The sequence below is a fragment of the Peromyscus californicus genome, unplaced genomic scaffold (genome assembly GCF_007827085.1).
Source record: "Peromyscus californicus insignis strain IS unplaced genomic scaffold, ASM782708v3 Scaffold_9__1_contigs__length_137607984, whole genome shotgun sequence".
NCBI lineage: Eukaryota > Metazoa > Chordata > Mammalia > Rodentia > Cricetidae > Peromyscus > Peromyscus californicus.
Window position 1 is genome coordinate 108230593 of NW_026294617.1, and position 9660 is coordinate 108240252.

General features: G+C 43.4%; 1 long non-coding RNA gene across 2 annotated transcripts; it reads left to right on the forward strand.

The window, feature by feature from the left end:
- Window positions 1-798: 798 nt before the first annotated feature.
- Window positions 799-8867, forward strand: LOC128105730 (uncharacterized). Of its 2 annotated transcripts, none has more exons than XR_008216467.1 (4): window positions 799-913; window positions 2216-2333; window positions 3801-3948; window positions 5018-8867. It is a non-coding gene; the product is annotated as an uncharacterized LOC128105730 (long non-coding RNA). The 2 variants fall into 2 exon arrangements; XR_008216468.1 differs by lacking the exon at window positions 799-913 and adding an exon at window positions 1447-2112.
- Window positions 8868-9660: the final 793 nt, after the last annotated feature.

The following is a 9660-nucleotide window of genomic DNA, read 5'->3' on the forward strand; positions in this document are numbered from 1 at the left end:
GCAGCTTCAGCCAATTTGCCTGCAGGTTCTCAAGAAACGTGCCAAATGTGGCCTGATGCTACCAGGATTAAGAGCATTCCTCATGCAGATCAAAGGAAGACCCTCAGAAGGATTTTTTAATTTCAATACAAATATTGTCCCCCAAAAAGGAGATCTCCAGAATGCTAGACTTAGCACATATTAAAAGAATTTCTCAGATCACAGCAGGACTAATCTTTACTGTCACAAGATTCATTCACTCATTCGCTCATTCATTCATTCATTTGTTCAATGTATTTGGCATCTGTGAGAACAGTTTTACTTTCATGACTGTCTGGAACTCAGAGGAAAGGGAGCATCGTGACTGGAGGAGATGGGACCTGGTGACATTCAGCTCTTTGACGGGTCATTGTAACCTCTCTAAGTCAGACCTACTTCATAGAATCAGTATGTCATAGATAACGCAGGTTGAACAGGCAGAGCATTCAGATAACAGAAGGGCCAAACCAGGTTGGTTGTAAAAAACAAACAAACAAACAAACAAACAAAAAACAGTAATTTAGAGCATGAAGGAAAAGTTCCTGGAGATTAAAAAAAAAAAAGCATATAGTCATTATAAGCGTTGTTGGAATCCTGCACAGATCCTTAACTTTAAAATGGATTTCCTCTTCATGAATACAGCAGTCACACTTCCTTCCCTGAAGTAGATGCCGGTAGGTTTATTTACTCATTGGTACTCAGAATAGGTTTTTTTTTTCCTCCAGCAGTCTGGGGAGGCAGGCAGCCGGGTGGGTGGCTGTGGGGCCCACACTGGACCAGCATCTGAGTCGCAACAAATCCCATATTGTCTAGACCCTAATGAAATTGCTTCTGGCGTCTCCAGGAAAGTGTTTACTCGCCTCTAAATTAACTCCATTGTCCATCTGAGAAGAAAGTAAGTAAGTCAGTCGGTTATCAAAAGGAAAAAACGGGGTAGGAACGGAGGAGTGCTTGCTTACAGCAGTAGGTTTTATTGTTCTTAGTTTTTTGTTTGTGTTTTTGGTTCAGGGGTTGTTTTTCCACAAGTTCCTTTATGTCCTAAGACAAAGTCTGATGTCGTGGCTCTGTCCGATGATAATGAATTTTCTCAGGCCAGCCTTGGGCTCCCTGCCCTGTGTTCCCCCGCAGGCTGCACGCAGGACCTTTTCCTCCAGTGAGGGACTCCTCTTCTACAGCCAGTCAGCACCTGCTCTCAAAACCTGATCCCTCGCTGGTTTGTTTCAAGTGGAGCCAGGGGATCCGGACTTAATTAGCAGTGATATATCTCTCCTACTGATCAGTTCCATCCAGCTTCCCCCTGGGGCCCCAGATTTGTCTCTATTTGGAATCCCTGCGCTGGCTGGGCGGCTTGTGTTAGCTGGCAGACGCTGGGAGAGCACGCCGGGTGGGAAGGCTGGCCGCCGGGTGGGAAGGCTCGCCGCCGCCGGGTGGGAAGGCTCGCCGCCGCCGGGTGGTGGAGCAGGCCTTTGGCGGGGCTGGGGTGGAGGCAAGTCCTGGCGGCTTCCCACAGCCCAGCGCCCACAGCCAAAGGCCAGGCTCAAAGACAAGCCCCTCTTCAGACACCGGAAGAGACTCAGGGCGGCTGTGAATGACTGGAGACGGTGGTCACCCTCACCCACTGAAGGAAGCACCCTGGCAGAGGCCTGGGTGTTGTGAGCTTGCAAATGGCCTTTGGGCTGCTAAGGAAGGATTTGGTTGTTTTTTTTTCATGAGGGGAAACCGCCTCCTGCTCTGTACCATCTCGAGCCAAAATAACATGTTTTGGCAACCATGATTTGGCAATTAGGGCCTCAGCTCACTGAAAGCATTCTTCCATGCAAAATATGCCTTGGAAAGAAAACACTCAACCACATCTGAGTGAAAATATAGGAAGTGAACAAAGCGGTGACTGAGCAGGGAGAGGCAGCAGGGGCAGGCAGGAGCGCTTCGGAGGAGGGCGAGTTTGGCAATTAGACCTTTCCATTGCCCTGACTCCAACTCTAGCCCCGTCTAGAGAAAGACTGAAGACTTAGCATAACAGCGTGCTGTGTGTTGGGCTCCATTCCCTGGCCCTCAAAAGAACCTTCCAGCAGCATCTAAGGGGAAGCAAAAGAGGTATGTCCACAGGTCAGTTCACCCCTCAGCAAAGACTGAGCAAGGAAGGCAGCAGGGCCTGGGACCCCTCTCGGTACTGATTCCTTCCCTCTCTTCCTGACAGCGCGCCAGAGCCAAGACCCAAGACCGTGAAAGCAGGGAGGTTGCTCTTCCCACCATCGCATGGAAACCGCATCCTTTGATAAAGAGAACAGTCAAGCAGGTTAATTATCATCGATAAGGTACATAACGGAAACACAGGGAGATTATGACTCAGGGCAAATCACGTTTTCTGAGACGTTGCGAGCATGCATGTTGCCATATGTCATAGTCTTCTGTCACACATGGTCTGCCATGTTCTCCCTTGACTGTCCTTGCTCAATCGCCCAATTTGTCTGCTGCAAAACTGTAAAGATTGGGCTTTGAAGGCAGGAAGCAATACCCAATTACACCTTGCACACAAGAACACGCCTCCACAGTGGGCTCAGCAAAACCCACATCCTCCTGTGCAGCTGTGGCAGAGTGTGGCGGAGCCAGGGCCAAGACACCTGGACCCCATCTTCACAAGCCCAAATACCACCTGTAGATTATCTACAGGAGAAATGTTAGCGGTTGCCAATGTTGACTGAGACAGCCCAAGTGATCCTTCTTTACTCTATCAATATGCAACTATCTCATGAACATATTATGTTTTATCTTACAATTCTGGATTTTTCCTTCATTATTGGAATAAATTTTCCAACATTGAACATTAGCATAGGACAATCCTGGGTTGCTTATGCCCAGCCATGAAATGAACTGGAGAGGAAGGGGTGAGTATTCCTGGAACTTGCAGTAATCCTCCTGTCTCAGTTTCCTGAGTGCTAAGATTATAGGTATGAGGCTGGGTGGTGATGGTACATGCCTTTAATCCCAGCACTCAGGAGGCAGAGGCAGGCAGATCTCTGTGAGTTCGAGGCCAGCCTGGTCTACAAAGTGAGTTCCAGGTCAGGCTCCGAAAGCTACACAGAGAAACCCTGTCTTGAAAAACCAAAAAAGATTATAGGTATGATTTGCTATACCTGGATTACTTACTAATATTCAGATATTATGATTATAGTTTAACAATTGTGAACTCTATTATTTAATGGCTGCATCCATTCTTACAGGGTAAATTTCATGGGATCGAGTATTCTAAGATTCTTTGTGGGTTTATGTGAATGTGTGTGTGTGTGCTTGTGTGAGTTTATGTGTACCATGTACATGCAGATCAGAAGGTACCAGATCCCCTGGAACTAGAGTTACAACTGGGTGTGAGCCAGTTGGTGTCAGTGCTGCGAATGGAATCCAGGTCCTCAGCAAGGGCAGTAAGGGTTCTTAACTGCTAAGCTATCTCTAGCCCTATCGACGAACTATTTCTAATAAGCAAAGGGATCATTTTCTTATTGTCTATTTCTCATAATCATTCATATGATAAATAGGATTTGGTCATTGCACTGGGGTTTCTGAAGTCAGCTTTTGAAGTATAGAGTATTGGAATTTTAAAATAAAAGCATGCTATCTTTGGTTAGTATATATCAAGTTTAAATATTCTAGTGATCAAAGACCAAGATGTCTAAGTAAGATATGAATCAAACACGATGCATAGTCTTCTATTTTATGTGAACTATAATTTTGCATTAGTAATACCTGTGTTCAGCTGAGCAAGGTCAGATTATCCATGTTTTCAGTTGCCTGTTGCCCCTTTAACCGGATCAAACGTTGAATGACCGCAGAAGCCGGCTCACACAAGCCTGGCAGGAAGTTCCTGTTAGTCTGCAGAGGGTCTGGCCGGTTCTCCATGCCTCCCCTTCCTCTCTTTCAAGGGCCGCGATCTGAGTAAGTATAGAAGCTTGCTGACAGAATTGCCTGCACATTTCGGCCTGACTTCCTTTTGAAACCTTTAGAAGTTCTGCCTACAACTACATTTGGTCCCTAAAACCTTTAAAGTATGTAATATATTTCATTCCGGGTACTTTTAGAGAAAAAAATTATCTCAACTGGGCTCCGCCCCTTCGTATGCCTGGACCCCTACTCTCATGGGCAGGCTGTGCACCGAGTTGGCTCTTCGAAGGCAAGATGTATCCAATGCCAAAAATAATCCAATGTCACAAGAAGAGCGTGTGACAGATATAGAAATTGATAGCAGATGTTTTAGTTATTTTTATGGATGGCAGCTAGAATATTTTACCAAAATGTTGTTTTATTCCAAGCCTGAAGGCATTCTGACCCCAGAAAAAAAATGAAGTGACCTCATTTTTGCCAACATTTGAAAGGACCACAGGACTAGAGGAAGTGACCAGAAAAGCCTTTTAGAATAACCTTCAATAACCAGTTATTCTTTGGAATGTCAAAAGCCAAATAAGCCCATATGTCATATAATAGAAATTAATTATTAAATTAATAGACAAGTACTAGAACCCAACAGATTTCACATGCATGGATTCTAACCAAGATTTTAGAGACTAGATTTTTGCAGGAGTCTGAGGCCAAGAATATCATTGAATTACCCTCTAAGGCACTTACCCTTAAATAGTTCATTACATAGGTCTGAATAAAAGTGCCTTAATGTGAGTCTTTATTATTAGCTGGTTTAATGCCGTTTAGAGGTAGGTTTACCCAAGTATGATGTGCTTTTTCCTTAACAAGTTTGTTGGTGAGTTACAGGTGACTTCTTTATTCACATCTCACACCTGAGAACACTGGCACAGTAGCACATGGGTGCCAACCTTCTGTAGCCTCTCACTTCTTCCTTTCCTAAAATCACTAGCTTTCTGAAAATACTGGGCCCTGAAGTGCTATGGTGTGTATTGCTATTGAAAGGCTATAATAATCTAAAAGGCGAAGCTAAGAATATAAAGGGATGGAGAGATGGCTCAGTGGCTAAGAGTTTTTATTGCTCTTCCAGAGGACACAACTTTGACTGATGGCACTCACATCTGGCATCACAACATCTGGAACTCCAACTCTAGGTGACACATTACCTGATTCTGGCCCCTGTAGATGCTTGCATGCTTGTGTGAACACACACAGACACATAAATAAAATAGTAAATCTTTTTTTTTAAAGCTAAGGAAGTAAATAAAGGATGAATGTGTATCCAGGGGCTGGTATGATTGCTCAGTGGGCAGAGCACTTGCTCTGAAAGCGTAAAGTCCTGAGTTTGATTACCCTGCACCCATGTAAAAGGGCAGGGAAGGCTGTGGGTGCCCATAAGCCCAGCATTGTGCAGTGGAGACACACAGATCCAGCCAGCCTAGCCTAAACAGGGAGCTTGTTGTTAAAAAAGACCTTGTCTTGAAGTAAAAAGGCAGGAAGTGCTGGAGGAAGACACCCGAAGTCTTGCTCTGGAGTTGGAGCCTGCATCTTGGCACACTCAAGTGCATGCACCCCACAGGTACACCAAAATAAAATGAGAGACACAGTGAGGGATGGTGGTGGGGAAGCGGGCAGTCTCCGTCACCTTGTAAAACTGTCTGAAATGCAAGCAAGCAAGATCCTAGCAAAGGAGCAACATTATGCAGAAAAGTGCATTCCAGAACAGCGATAGAACCTAACTCCCAAGACCGGACCTGAAGTTGCCACTGGAAGAGCTCCTGGGATGAGACAGGCATGCGTACAGATCTGACTGGGACAACTCTGCAGTGGGAGAACCAAGCTTCCCTGACCTTGGCTGAATCATTTAACCTCTGTGGTTGAGTGTCTGAATTTATAAGAATAGTAATTCCAATTCTGCCATCCTACCCGGAGACACGGGGATGACCAGTGAGCTGCCACGAGCCGTTTCTGGAACCTTGGGTCCAGCTTCATCACAATGTTATTTATTTGATTAATGGGCAAGATTATTATTTATTCAACTAGAATTCCTATCTCTTCAAACCCTCAGCTGCACACCAGACAGTGGTTGCATTCTAGGCCATGGGTGCACCAGTGTGCTGCTGTAGCACTTTATAGTCTATACGCAGAAAATAAACTTCTTTAATAGTGAGCCCCTTTGTGTCTCTGTGCTCCCGCCCAAGCAAGGCAGGAGGAGCAGGCAGCTTCTGGCTCCAGAAAGCAAAGGCTTGTCTGAGTCTCTATGTGGGGACAGCAGCATTTTAATTCTCTACAGAGAATTAGAGCGTTGTCTCCTTTATTTCCTGTTGACTCAGCGATCTTCTTCCCACATTTGGGGGTTTGTGGGAAATGAGGAATTTGTATTTGGCCTACTGGAAACAAGGGCTGGGAATAAGCTACCATCATGCAGACCCTATGGGTTTTTGTTTTTCCTTTTAAATAATCTGAAACTCTTCTCAGAGACTCATTAATATTAATAAATATTATATTTTATTTGCTAAAAGCAGAAACTTGGTGATAAAAAAAATTGACTAAATACTGTATAAAACACAGTTTGAAGATTCTCAACTTCCTTAAAATTATTTCAAAAACAAACCAGCCCTTGTAAATGACATACAAAGCCTCATTTTGTTCCAACCACTCCCCCCCTTCTCATTCTCTCGCTCTCTCACTTCAAAGGCCCTCTATCAGGGAGAAATTCTCAAATTAGTAATGATTAAGAATATAAATTCTTTATGCATATTCAAGCATATACTGCAAAAGGACTTGCTATAAATTTGGTCCAATTTATTTAAAGTTCTTGAAAGATTTACAAACACTTTACATGTTTCCTATTTTCTATTTCTCTATTACTTAAGAAATTCAGAAAAAAATCCTTAAACCCACATAAATGTTCACAATTACCTTTATTTTGTTTCATTTTGAAACAAGGTATGACTATGTTGTTCAGACTAGTTTCAAATTTGCTATCCTCTTGCCTAAACCTCCCAATGCCTGATGTTACAGATGTGTGCCATGGTGCTGGATATGAGTTTTACTTTAAATTTCTAAAATTGAAAGAATTAACCATTTTTAATCATGTACCATTGTGTGTATATATAAAATTTTATGCACATAAATAAGTTTGTATATATTTATGATTTTAACCACTTCAAAGAATACAATTCAGAACTGTGTGGTCATTGGCATGACTTTCTCCAGAAATGCCATGTTATTTAAACACTCAATTTAAAATTCTACCCAAAAGAATTGTCCTAATCCCCAGGATAAAACTAGGAGTTACTGGATTCCATTAAAGGTGGCTTGGGGATAATCATTTGGGGTCAGGTCTGGTCTGGGTGCTTGGAATTTGGCCTCTGTGGTTAAACAGAAAGGGGGGAGGAGACACATTCACACACACAACAAAGCCTTCATCCAGAAGGCAGACAGGATGCTTATGTCTGAAGTACACAGCCAAAGATAAGGGAGTAAATGATGAAGTCAGTGGCTAAAATCCACAAGGAGACAGAGGACAGACATATGGTACCTCAGGGAACTCTGTAGGTGGATTCTTGGTGGCAAGCATCCAGGAGTTTTTCTCATGTGTATTCCACAGGCAACATTTTCTTATCTAGTTTCTCTTTACTGTTTTGCCCCTGTGTACTCTGGGAAGGAACAAACTCCCAGACATAGTAATTCTGTAGTCTATCACATACAACATGTTTTGAAATTTGGTGGAAGAAAGAAATGCAGTCTGTGAGTGTCCCCTGTAACTTGTTTGGTTGTCCATTTGCTTTTGTTAATATGGGCTGGAGTTCCATGTTTGGTGTTGTTTGGTAATTGGAAAAGGAGGGAAGAGGTTTGTTGAGGCATTAGCCAGATGGAGTTCAAAGGGAATGCTGTATGAAGCCCTTTCCTTGAAAAACAGTGACCAGAAGTCTATAGATTTGTGAAATCAAAGGCTTAGGAGTCCATAGTAAGATGTGGCCCAGAATCAGAAGACAGTTCTTCTCTCAGCTTTTGGTAGAATTTTCTATTCCACCAGCCAGCTCCCAAATAACCACACAGAGACTTATTATTAATTATAAATGATCAGTTGGTAGCTTCGGCTTGTTACTAACTAGCTCTTACAAGTTAAATTAACCCATATTTCTTACCTATGTCTACCACCTGGCTTAGTCCTTTCCTTTAACATGGCATGTTTATCTTGCTTCTCCCTGCACCTTCTGGTGACTCCACCCTTCTTCATTCCAGAGAGCTCTCTCTCTGTCCGCCAGTCTCACTGACCCTCCTTCTGCCTAGCTGTTGGCCGTTTAGCTCTTTATTAAACTAATCAGAGCAACACATCTTTACAGAGTACAAAAAGATTGTTCCAACACACTCAGCATCTGAACAAAGGGTGGCAGGGTCCTGATGTTGCAAAGATGAGACATTTCCCGGCTGTGCTGGTTAGTTTCCTGATTGTTTTGTTTTGTCAACATGGCATAAGCCATAGTTGTCTGGGAAGGAGAACCACAACTGAGAAATGCCTCCATCAGATTGCCTGTATTCCAGTCTACGGAGCATTTTCTTCATTAACCTGGGACGGTCCGGCCCACATTGGATGATGCCAGCTCCGGGCAGGTGGTCTTAGGTTCTACAAGAAAGCAAGTTAAGCAAGTCATGGAGAACAAACCAGGAAGCAGCATTCCTCTGTGGACTGTGCTTCGGTTCCTGCCTCCAGGTTCCTGCCTTAGCATCCCTCCATGATAGACTGTAACCTGTAAAGCAAATAAACCCTTTCCTTCTCAGAGCTGCATTTGGTCAGTGTTTAATCACAGCAACCGACAAGCTAACCTAAGCCGTGGCTTTTGTTCCAGGTGGTGCTAGTGATCACATCATGAACAGGGACAGCCAATATTCTTCAAGTGGTTTCAGTAGGTGTGACAGTTTGGAGACAAAGCAGAGGGGTGCAATAGGCTGACACCATGATGTGTGGGCACATGGAGAGTTTATCATGTAAGGATTCCTGCAAGCAGCCCACAGACACTGAGGAGGAGCGTGAAACATAACATGTTACAGGGCAGAAGACTTGATCTCACTAACCTTTGAGTCCCGTTATATGAATTCAAAATATTCCATCTTTTATTCCTAACTTTCCTCTGCTAAATGACAGCTATATTGATTATTAACAAAAATGTAACAGTATTCTATGGATAAATCATACCTCAACAAAAACACTAAGGCTGCAGTCAGAAGTATCTTATGAATATTTTCAGAGCAGAGACAGGACACTATATTATCAGCAAGTAGAGAAGAGGCTGCAACATTTTAACTCCATGCTAGATATACACAAAGTTAATTTGTTCAACTGAGAAATATGTTCAGAGGTTTGACTATGAATAAAACTATGAAAAATCTAGACTTACTTTGTGTTGGTTAGTTTCATGCCAACTTGACATAAGCTAGAATCATTTTCTTTGGGGCGGGGCATTTGAGACAGGGTTTCTCTGTGTAGCTTTGGTGCCTTTCCTGGAACTCACTCTATAGCCCAGGCTGGCCTTGAACTCACAGAGATTTGCCTACCTCTGCCTCCTGAGTGCTGGGATTAAAGGCATGCACCACCACTGCCTGACTAAGCTAGAATCATTTGGGAAGAGGAATTCTCAAATGAGAAAATGCCTACAAAATATTGGGCAAGTCTAGTGGGCAATTTCTTGATTAATGATTGATGTGGAGGGTCTAGGCCACTGTGAG